Raw genomic sequence first — 13,119 nt, forward strand, 5'->3', positions numbered from 1 at the left:
ACAGGTGATGCTTTCCTGTTGCCCATGACTAAGTTTATCTTCTCGTGCTCCACTTGCTCACTTCTTCTTAGGCCCTGTAAATCAGTACAAATGTGAATACCACAACCTGTATCAAGCACCCAAGAATTAGCATTAGATGATTTACTAGACAATATTGTATAAATACCTGCATGGGTGGGTTTAACTTTCCTATCCTTTACATCTTGCAAGTATTTGGGGCAGCTTCGCTTCTAGTGCCCCTTTTCTTGACAATAGAAGCATTGTGCTTCCTTTGGGTTTGAGAAAGGAGTAATGGTACCTTTCTTTGTCCCACTAGAAGAGGAACCATCAAGGGGCTTACCCTTGGTACCATTCGAAGGGGTTTTCCTCTTCTTACCCTTTCCCTGCCCAATCGCAAGAATAGGGGCTGTTGAAGGAGTAGAAGTAGAAGTAACAACCGCTTTACTCTTAAGGCCATTTTCAGCTGTCCTTAAAAGTCCTTGAAGTTTACTCAGTGTGACTTCCTCCTTTTTCATATGATAAGTCATACGAAAATGATCATAACTTGGAGGTAAGGAATGGAGAATGATATCAATCGCCATTTCTTCAGGAAAGTCCACATTAAGCTTCAATAACCGGTCAACGAACCTTTGCATTTTCTTCATGTAACCGGTGATGGGTTCACCATCTTTCATTCTGGTTGTTATCATGGAGGAGATGATTTCATACCTCTCCTGATGCGCGCTCTGATGGTACCTTTCCATCAGATCCAGGTGCATCTCATAGGGGTAGAAATCTTCATAGGATTTTTGAAGTTCAGGAGTCATGGTGGCCATCATGATGCATGCTACTTTAGTAGCATCCTTTTCATGTGCAACAAACTCCGCAAACTCTTCAGGAGTAGCAGTGGCTTCATTCACAATATTAAGCTCCCTATCGAGGACATACTCCTTGTCCTCATAGCGGGTAATCATCCTGATGTTTCTGATCCATTCATTGAAGTTGGATCCATCAAAAGTGACTTTCCCACACAAGTTCATAAGGGAAAAGGAGCCTGTTGGGTTTGAGCCAGGAGCATTGTTGGAAGACATCTGAAGTAAAAGAAAAACAAGTTCCATTAGATTAAGAGTCCTTAATAAGTCACCCAAATGAAATATTAAGGCTAGGATCCAACAATATATTTATAGTTGGAAGAGGGATGCCGTAATCCAAGCTATAAAATATTTGAAGGTAGGTAAATGACGATTTACCAATTTCCACCATAAGAACGAAATATTTTATTATTAGGTTTTATCTGATTTGAAACTCCTAGATCTTTTGAGATACATTGAACTTTTCAGTGGCATGTTTAAATCTCGATTGTGCCCTCTCAAGTTTGTGACTGGGATGCCGAGGATCACAAACAAGGTGTGAATAACCATACAAATTGACTTGGTAGCCTTAACTATATTACCTAATCGATGTGCCGGTTAACCACACACGCTCCACCGATCTATAATAAAGTCAAGTTACCCTTTGCCACACTTACTAGTCCTTGTTAGTGTGTCGGTTAACCACACACGCTCTACTAACGACTTGGTAAGGTACAAAGTGTAATTTTATGGGCTAGCACCTATTTCACATTTTCCTAAAGTAACTAAGATTGGGAATTAATAATGTATAGTTACTTTATAATTCATTATACTTTTAATGAGAGTTAAAGTCTTGTCCTACCCGTTCGGCTAATGACCCTCCACCAGTCAAGGAAGCGGTGGGTGAGAGTGGACACCCATTAAGCTGCCATTTTATAGGCAACAACCTTATACCCCCCTTATAGACCGGCTTCGTGAATGAGGCCTACTTGCGGTAAGACTGACTTATTCTTATACATATCTATATAAATAAGATTATTTATAATAATAGTATAAGTGTTGATTTTTAAACTTTTAAAAATCTAAGGTTTAATTTGGAATTAAAGTATTAAAGTGTAAGACTAAACAAATTCCAAAACTTGAGGGCAAGTTTTGAAACTATTTCAAGAGTCTTCAATTTGTAACTTATGAGTTTTAATGGTTCATAAAGTTGAAGACTCTTCATTTTATGAAACCTACTATTCTTTAATGACAACTTTTAAAGAAGTGACTTTTGGTTATCCATAACTTGAGGACAAGTTATGAACACCATCATTAACATTAAGATCATGAATTAAACTAGCATGTAGGTTACACACAATTCCTATGATCTTCTAAAACTCATAAGAACAAATATTCATATCAAACAATTTCAAGAAATCATATTAACACATATAAAACTTGAAAATTGATAATAGTCATTTGAAATGGGTTAACATAATCATTACCACTTTTAAAAACAGATTTCACAAGTCCAAAACAGTTTGGGATAATGATTCTAGCCCATTTCCAGAAACAAAACTCGGAAAACTGCCCAGCACGCACCTACTCGTCGAGTGCATTATCCTACTCGACGGGTAGGATGAATTTTGTCTTGGACTCGTTGAGTTCTCCCCTTGCACTCGGCGAGTCTAGTCGAACAGTGAACAATTTTTCGATTTTTCAAGCAGTTTGCATCAAATATACAGAAAACAATCCTAGGCTCTGATACTACTGATGGGTTTTGAGCATTCTAACACTCCTATGGTGTACATGCAACCCTATAAACCTTGAATCTATGTTTTCTCTAATATACATGCAAATTTGATTTTTCAAGGTTTACTTCCTAACTAGAATGGCATGGGGAATATGTAATATAAAAACTAGTAGAAGTACATACCTTTCTTGTTGCGTGGATTCCTTGAAGACTTTGTGAGCCTAGCACCCCAAATGTTGTGCCTCAAATGCTTCACACAACACCACAAGACTTGGCATATCTTGAGAGAATGTCACTAACACTCAAAATCGGTTATGCCCTCTTAGAATCAACTAGTGGCCGATTTTGCTAGCTATAGGGTTCCTTTTATAGTGTTGTCACAATTAGGGTTTACACATGAATGCCCTTAATTGTCATGACTCTTCATTTCTAATGATCCATGGGTTTGTAACTCCCATATCCATGGAGCTCCAAATCACAATAAACCATGGATCATGAATCCACCATAAAAGATTAGATGATTGTCATAATCAACCCTATGTATTTAATTAGTCTCATTTTGATCACCAAATTAATTCTAAATTAATACTTGATCAATACTAATTAAATAATACTATTATTAATATATTAGAACTTATAATATATTAATAATCACAAGTGTCCTTTCTCTCATTTAGTCTATCCAAGTATTGCAATTCCATGCAACCCAAATGGACCATGCCGGGTCGGGTCAAGTACATACCAAATAAAGCTATAGACTTAGACATTATATCCAACAGTTGAAACGGTTCAGCATGGAGAATTCCAAGAAAGGTGACTTACCCATCCAAGGCAATACCAAACTGAGTAAGACTCAGAGTCCGAGTACATAGGTTAAGATAGCTGAGATGAGTCGAGTACCATATGCTTCCGCAGTTGGTTCGATCATCTATGATATGACTTGTACTCGCCCTGATGTGGCCTTTGCTTTGAGCATGGTCATCAGATATCAAGGGAATCCTGGTAAAGCTCACTGGACTGCGGTAACGAATATTCTTAAGTACCTATGCAGGACTAAGGACTGGGTCCTTACTCTTGGTGGGAGTGATGACTTAACAGTCACATGGTATAGTTTCCTCTCTCAGTCGGGCTGGGTCTTTACCCTGAATGGAGGAGCAATAACTTGGAAAAGTTCCAAACAGGAAACTGTAGCTTATTCAATGTGCGAATCAGAGTACATAGCAGCAAGCGAAGCATCGAAGGAGGCGATATGGCTAAAGAACTTCATCAGAGACCTTGGAGTTGTACCAGCTCTAAAGGAGCCTATGGATATTTTCTGTGACAATGAGGGTGCAGTTGCCTTAACCAAGGAACCAAGGGATCATGGCAGATCCAGACACATCGACAGGAAATATCACTTCATAAGACATCAGGTGGAAGAAGGACTCATCGTGGTAATGAGGGTATCATCAGATGAGAACCCAACAGATCCCCTCACGAAGGGATTGAGTAGGGTTAAACATTTGCAACATGCGAGGAGCATTGCGCTGAAGGATGATATTAGTTTTAATGATTAGATAGCTATTTTGAAACTTGTAATAGATAACATGTAACTGACATTTGATGGTTAAATAAAAGGTGTTTTATTTATGAGTAAAGTTACTATCTTGTGTTAATTGTTTACTATTGTTTCACTTTGCATGTTTTGACTTCCAGAATAATTATATTATTCAAACTGTCCACAGTCGATCATACTTTGGAAGTAGGTATTGAGGCAAGACTGTCATGAATTTGGCTTGTAGATTATCTGAAGTGTTTTAGACATAGCAAAAGTTTTCTACAACATTCATGAGTGCTCATAAGGTCTGAGTATTGGATTAAACCCATGCTCACTTGAATCGATTCATGGAATTTATCACGAGTGATTGTGAGATGATAATATCATATAAGTCTTCAAACCAATATATATGAGTTGTTGACTATGAGTTGGTTGTACATTGATAGTGCGAAAACGCATTAGTAACTTGATGTTATAAAACGCACTGTTATGTATGATTTAACGAATAGTTAGTACAAGCATATAATGTCAAAGTTTATATGTTCCTTATAATTTTTGGAGGATTAAAAGCGATATCATAGGCCCCTCGATGATTTTGTTTTGACTTATGTGTCGGGCCTGGTCAAATTTCAATTGATGTGTTCGATTAAGTTCTATGTCAAACAAATCGAAAATCAGGAAACAAATGCTGGACAATAAGAGTAACTATGTTCCATGTATTTGTCCGACTGATATTTTGAGAACATAGGATTATATGATCGCTTGTTTTAAATGGTGTGTCATAGTTTAACAAAGGATTTTAAGAGCTACGATTGCTAGTCGGTGTTTTAGGTTGTACTTGCAGTTATAGTTATTAGACTTATCCAAGTGGGAGACTTTTGGATAAGGTGTCTAAGTCCATAACTATAATTGGTATGTACTTGACCCAAGAGTAGCATGGTCCATTTGGGTTGCATGTCACCAGAACATTTGTAAGGATGGACTTTTGAGATGAGGCTATTTGTGATTTATTAATATATTATAAGTTCTAATATATTAATATGAAATCGTATTATTTAATTAGTATTGATGAAGAATTAATTTGGAATTAATTTAGTGATCAAAAGAGACTAATTAAATATGCGGGGATTGATTTGGTAAATCAATGATTCTTATAGTGTGGGCCAATGATCCATTGTTATTTAGGATGGGCTAAACCAACATGGATAATCCATGGAGGTTTAACCCATGGAGCCTAAGTAATATGAAGAGTCATGGCACATTAGGGTTTACATGGATGTAACCCTAGCACTTGTCACACTATAAAAGGAACACCTTAGAGCTAAAATTGGTTGCCACACACATTCTTGGAGAGTGTAAACGGATTTTTGTGCTAAGCAACTTATTCTCTTAAGCCTCCTTTTGCACTTGGTGTTTGTAACACATTAGAGGCATCACACTTGAGGTGCTAAATCTTTTGAAGGCCAAGAACTACAAGTCCTATTAAGAGGTAAGTTATCTAACTAGTTATATTGTTCAATTGTCAAATTGTATGGTAGTTAGGATGTGTGCTTTGGAAAAACAAAATGCATGTATAATTAGAGAAAACATACACCAAAGCATCTAGGGTTGCATGTGCACCATAAGGTTGTTAGAGTGCTCAAAACCCTTCAGATTCCTCATCCATCTGTCCAGTGGTGGGTAGGAAGGAACGAAATCCAAAGGTGCATCTTCGAGCATGTCATCCGTTTAAAAAACTTCACATACATTGGACACATTATCAGATGCATCATGAAAAACATCAACATGTACATTAGTAGGTATTGATCCATATTGCTCCCCTCGACAATTGGATTTGTATTGACATGCTCCACCTCGACAGTTGGATTTGAATTATGATACTCCCCATCGACATCTGTATTCGAATGTTCATGCTCCCCCCCCCCCCCCGACACCATCATGCGAATTCAACTACTCCCCCTCCACTTGATCATCTTGCAACATAGGTTGACATTCAACATATATTGGAGAGTTTGTAGTATAATTTAAATCAGCATCTTCTTGAGTTAATGTCGAACCATCAGAATGTTTCGATGCTTTAGGAATCTGATTATCATCTGCATGAATTTCTGCATCTATTGCCCTGTCAAGAACACCAAAAATTAAGTCATAATCATAATCGAAAGAATTAGCAATATCTGGCTCATCATTCGTTTATGGAATTATAGGTTTTTTGTCAAAAGTCTTTTCGACACGTTTGGCAAAGTGATCATCGAAAGTTAGATTGAAAGTTTCTTCGATCTTCCTTGTTCTCTTGTTCAACACTCGATATGCTACCGAATTGTGTGAATATCCCAAGAATATCACTTCATCAACTTTAAACTGAAATTTCGAAAGGTTTTCTTTAAGATTCATTATGAAGCACCTACAACCAAAGACATGAAAAAAATTTAATATTTGGTTTTTGCTTGTTGATAATTTCATAAGGAGTGATACAAAAATGAGGATGAATAAACAGTTGGTTTTGAGTGAAACAAGCTGTCGAAACCGCCTCGGCCCATAGATATTGTTTTAGATTCACATAGGCGAGCATAGTCCTCACTGCTTCGCATGGAGACCTATTTCTCCTTTCGACAACACCATTTTGTTGAGGTGTGTAAGGAGATGAAAAATTATGCGTAATCCCTAGATTAACCAAAACTGAATCAAGAACATGATTCTTGAATTCTGAGCCATTATCACTTTTGATCTTTCTGACTTTCTTCCTCAAACTGATTTCAATGCGCTTGATGAACTCGATCATTACTTGTGTTGTTTCAGACTTCCGACGAAGAAAGAAAACCCAAGTGAATCGTGAAAAATCATCAACAATGACCAAAATGTACCTCTTCTTGTTGAGAGTCTCAACAGTCGAAGGTCCACAAAGATCAAGATGAAGAAGTTCTAGAGGTTCGATGATCTTTGAATCAATGACTATTGGATGACTTTGTCGATGTTGCTTCCCTTGTTCGCATGCTGCACATAACGAATCATTATCAAATTTTAAAACGAGTAAGCCTCGAACAAGATCATTTACCACCAATTTGTTTAGATTTTTGAAATTCAGGTGAGACAATCGTCGATGCCACAACCATCTCAAATCCGACGACGCCTTCGAAAGTAGGAAAACAGAGGGTACTCCAACGATTGGCTTGATGTCGAGAGTAAACATATCCCCCTTCCTTTTAGACTTGAGCAAAACCTCTTTGGAATCTCTGTTCGTAATGACACTCCCTTCCTCATCGAAGAATGCTTGATTACCGGTGCCCATGACAAGTTGGGAAACACTAACCAAGTTGTTTTTAAGACCTTAGACGTATGCCACTCAATTGACTGTGAACTTGCCATTTGTAACTTTCCCATAGCCTTTAACTTTGCATTTCGAATTATGTCCAAATTTCACAACTCCTGCATTTTCTAAACTTCAATAATCTCGCAAATTTTCCTTTCAACTTGTCATGTGACGAGAGCAACCACTGTCGATATACCAGTGTTCATCGTATTGCTCGTCACACAGTACATGCGATCAATTAAAGAATTTAGGTCTCCAAGGCTTTTTGGTTCCTTGGTGACTAGAATAGAATGCATTACGAAATGAGGATCCTAACACCCAACTTCGAACCTTAGATTTCAAACTATCCATCAAGTCAACTTCTATCGACTTAGGTGTCAAAATGTAATCATTCATTGGTTTAGGTTCGACACAAACTTTCCCTCTTCCATCAGCAGTTTGTTTGGACTCAACTCTCACTTTTTAAACTTTTGTCCATTTTCGAACTGAAGGATACGATTCCTTTGATGAAGAACTACCAATTTGAGACTCATTCAAGTAGCTTTCGTAAGCATATCTAATTTCCTCTAAAGAAAACTTCCCAGATTGGTATGGCTTTCCTTTTCCTTCAAGCCATTGATTTATATTCTTTGTGTCAGTTTTCCTTTTGAAAAATGAAGCATTGACTTTCAGCTTTGAATTAGGATTGGGAAAGTGAGGTGCTTTTGGTTTAAATGGTACATTCTTCCTTCATTTAACTTCCGGCTTTTCGAACTCTCCTTTTGGGAATGATGATTTAGGAGGATGTTGGAATCGATTTTGAAAATGTTTGTTGTAACCGACCGTTGTTCGATTAAAAGCACTTTGTTCTATTGAAAAACTTCTTTGATTTTGAAATTGATGAAAATGTCTTTGTTCGTTTTGTTTAAAAACATTTTAATGAAAATTATTTTGTGAAAACCTTGCAGTTTGACGACTGGGAACAAAATTCCTTTGTTGTTGGTTTTGAACAAAATTCTCATTTCTTGGTTTTTGAACATTCGACTTTTGAATTGGTTTTTGAACTTTTGAATGACTTTTTGAGAAATCATTTTGTTTTAGAGTCGGTTTGTTCTGACAAAAGACTTATTTTGAGGAACAGTCTGAACTTGTTCAGTCGTTCTATGATCAAAAGATTTTTGTGCAATTTTCTTTGGTTTCTTAAAAGGCTTTTTATTTTTCCAAAACACCTTGTTTCGGGCTTTTGACATCGAAATGCCTTCTTCTTTTGAAACCTTGTTAATTTCTTCATTGAAGATTTGTGCTTTCGTCTTTTGATTTTGATAAACTGGTTCATTTGATTGTTTGACATCATTCATTTTTCCTGTTTTCACTTCACAAACTCTTTTTGATTTTTGTCTTTGAAAAGGTGGTGAATTTTTATTTAGGTTATTTTTTACAGTGCTTTGATTTGAGAAAAACCCATCTTTTGACGCTACTTTGTTGTCATCATCAATAATTTTGTTGATTTCAGGATTCACTTTGTCTCCATTTCCTGTAGTGACAAACACCTGATTGGGAAACACCACATGATCGGTGCATTTGAAATTTGGATAAACAACTGAGTTTCATTCGAGATAATGAGGACCTTTTTCCTTCATCACTTTTTCGAATTTCTCTGTTTTCTCATAAACTTGAACAACGACTCTGGGAATTGTTGGTTCCATTGGAACATCTTCATCATCAGTATCACTATCAGTTTGACTATCTTCAATTGGAATTGTTGGTTCAATTGGAACATCTCATAAACTTGAACAACGACTCATGAACTTTTGATGTTGAAGGTTGGTCAGTGTTAACCTTTTCCAATGAATCATCACATTTTTATTTAACCTTTGTCATCTAAGTGACATTAATGATAGACAACTGAGAACAATCAACAGTTTCCTCTTGCTCAATCTCACTGATATTGTCAGAATCATCTTCGATATCAGCAAAATTATGATGAGAGTCAAATGTTGAATTCTCATTCCTTTTCAAAATTTTGAGTTGTTCAGTCATATTTAAGGTCTCATTCATCTAAACATTCATCTATGTTAACAATACCATATGCATATGAGTCATTTGGGACCTTATCAAATTCAGAGATCCTTTTCTCACAATCATAGGATGTCGAATCTATTTTCTCCCTCTTGAATACCAATAAGGTAAATAGTTTCCTATGTTGTTCCTTACTAATTTCAGATGAATGATGTAAATATGCCAATTTAGCATACAATCTTTTAGCTGAATTGCAATATATGTTTCGTTGTTTCATCAAAATACTATTATCTTTTATAACATTCTCCCTATCAATAGTAACATTATTCATTTGCAACTCAAGATTGTCTATTACACTCCTCTTTGACTCCAATCATTTCTGTGTTTTTGGTAGTAAGGATTTCGATTTTTTAGCATCACTAGTAACAAAAATAACCAATTCATTAACATACGTAATAGTATCATCGAAATCAGACAAAACAATATCATATGAACTAGAAGGAATATTAAAGGATTCAAGAAGAGAACGTACCTTTGAAGTCATTGGAGACTTGTGTGCTCCAGTAGAAACAAAACATTTTCCGTTTAGTTTCTCCTCATCCTAACTTCCCTCTTCAAACTTTGCATACATAGCTTCGTGTGTGGGTTTCCTCATCTCTTCGTCATTCGATCCAAATGACCAGATTTGATAGGTACCATCCCCATCACCACTTCCTTTTGTTATAAGCGACATTCCCTTCGTCCTTGCTCTCACTTCCTCCAACCTCTCGACATAATAGGCTTTATCCTTCACTCTTTCATTCTTTTCCTCTCTTTTCCTCAACATGCAGTCAATTGTCATATGGTTTGCACCATTACAGTAGTGGCAATCGAAACCAGAATCTCCTTTTAATTTCTTCTCCGACTTCTCACTAGTAATCTTACTCTCTTTCTTTTCAACCTTCGAATATTCTCTAACATTCCTCCCAGATAACGAATTTCCTTTGAAATCACTATTTCCTTTGAACTTCGGATTGAACAGCTTCTTGAAGAACTTCTTAACTTTGTTGTTCGAGTAATAAGCCACAGCTTCATCTTCCGAATTCATGAGAAAACCTTCATCGCCACAACCAACAATCTCAGTAGATTCGAATTTAGACTCATTACCAGATACCTTCAAAACCAATGCAAGAGGACCTCCCAAAGTCAATTTTCCTTCTTCAGCTATTTCGGTGATTTCACTTTCATGAGCTTTTAGAACATTGTAGAGATCACCCAGCAAATAGTTTTCAAAGTTATGTTATGTCTTTATCATCAAACTAATGTTCGTCCACTCCTTTCGAAGTCCCATTAAGAATGTGATATTGTACTCAAGAGTAGTAACAATGACTCCATATCGATTGCATTTGAAGATCAACTCATTAAGACGATCATAATAGATTTTGATTGTCTCATTCTCTTTCTGCTTGAATTTTCCCAATTCGAGCAAGCATTGCTTCACGGATCTCTTTCTAGTCTTATCACTCCCCTGATACTTCTCTTTCAAAGTATCTCAGATCTCCTTAGTTGTTTTGCATCCACGTACGTAGTTGTAAACCACAGGAGGAAGAGCACCGTGAAGTTCTCGCAAACATCTTTTGTTATTTGATTTTTGTTTATCTGTTTGCGATCCAACATCAGGATCAGAACCAACAGTTATGACTTGTTCCAGCCTATTTGCTTGACGATTTCCATAAGTAATGCCACTCCACAGATCTTCATCAATCACATTGACATAAGCTTCCGTCCTATCCGCCCATTGATCGTAATATTCAGGAATCAGCATCGGAATTTTGGTTGAGCAACCAAGAAGATGAGAGAAACCAGTCATTGTGTTCATGTTGAAGTTCGCCATTGATGTACGGAAAAAAAATGATGAAAAGCTTTTGAGAGAAGAATCTAATGAACAAATCTTCCAGAAAAGAGACTACTAACACTCGATTTAACAAACGAGAAGCAGAATCGAATCAAAACAGTTGATCAGAAAAGATTTTCTTGATCAAAAGTGTGGAATATTTTTGAATCGAAAAAGAGATTCAAAAACTTTTGAAAACACAAGAAAATCATAAATCAACTGAGAGAATCCTGCTATGATACCAAATGTAGTTCGTATGAATCGATTATAGAAAAGTAATCAGAGTATGAAATGATTCAAGAACACAAATCGTAAATATAATCTGTTTGGCTCAATTAATACTTCTGGAAAGACACAAGTGAATGAAAGAGTAAAGTACACCAAGTGCCGAAAAGTTACTCTAACCCTTATACTTATCCCTATTTATAGGAACACCATAAGTAAACAAAAAGTACATAAGGGCTATGACACATATGCTTCGAACTCTATAGCGGCCCTTACGAAGTGCATACAACGAATACAAGTAAACTAATTTCAACACTAAACATGACACAAGATGCTTCGACATCTCACAACATATTTAGAACCCTACAATACAGTCAACATGCAAGACCCTACCAGTCTGGCATATTATGACACCAAGTGTCCTATATTGTACATACATAACAATGAGTTATCCTAGTTAACTAGCACACATGTACTCTAACAGTATCACTATCTTAACATACAAGGATATACAATGGCATATGTGGCATAGTGAAAAGACCTACCCGTGAAGAGTCAAAAGCCCCCTTCTATCGATATCAAATGTTGAAATCTAACCAATCACCCACTCACTTTTCCGATTTTCTTCCTTTATGGCCTTCGACTGTGCTTCTTTGATCGTTTCCAACACTGGGGTCATCACAATCATCCTCATACACACATCCTGAATCGGGGTACTGACCGCCCTCCGGGTCAAGGCGTCGGCTACCACATTGGCCTTGTCTGGATGATACAAAATCTCACAGTCATAATCTTTCACTACATCCAACCACATCCTCTGCCTCATGTTCAGGTTAGACTAATCCACAAGATATTTCAGGCTCTTATGGTCCATGTAGATGGTACACCGAACACCCTAAAGATAATGGTGCCAAATCTTGAGAGCAAACACCACCAGCCCCAACTCCAAATCAAGAGTGGGATACTTCACTTCATGGGGCTTCAGTTGCCTCAAAGCGTATGCAATCACATGCCCCCTCTGCATCAACATGACACCCAACCCTGTAATGGATGCATCGCAGTAGACTACAAAATCCTCAACTCCCTCAGGGAGGGAAAGTACTGGTGCCTCACTAAAACATCCAAAAATTATGACCCAAAAATTTCATTTTTGATTTAAGTAAAAATAGTATTCCAAACATTGTTCAAACATCCCAATAGAATAAATATATCAAACATCATGAAAATCAAAGTTATCCCATAAACAAAATCCATATGGTGTGTGCGATGCAGTCAACCCGAGCTCTTCCCCTTGGAACCAGAAGTACCTGAAACATAAACTAAAAACCATAAGCACAAATTTTAGTGAGTTCCCTAAGATACCGCATACCAAACATATCATATAACAGGCCCCACCCACACTCGCATAACGGGCCCCGTCCAATGAGATACAGACTCCGCCCTATAAACATACATATACAAGCACATACAAGTATCACACAGAAAATAAGTATATCGACATAACGAATCAAGGGTCGGCCTTGGTGCCTTGGACCCGCTAAACACAGTAAGTAAACTCACCTCGAAAAGATGAATGAAACGAATGATCCCTGACTGCTGGTTCTATAGCTC

The sequence above is a fragment of the Lactuca virosa genome, chromosome 5 (genome assembly GCF_052849685.1).
Source record: "Lactuca virosa cultivar CGN04683 chromosome 5, Lactuca_virosa_CGN04683_v6, whole genome shotgun sequence".
In the NCBI taxonomy this organism is placed as follows: Eukaryota; Viridiplantae; Streptophyta; class Magnoliopsida; order Asterales; family Asteraceae; genus Lactuca; species Lactuca virosa.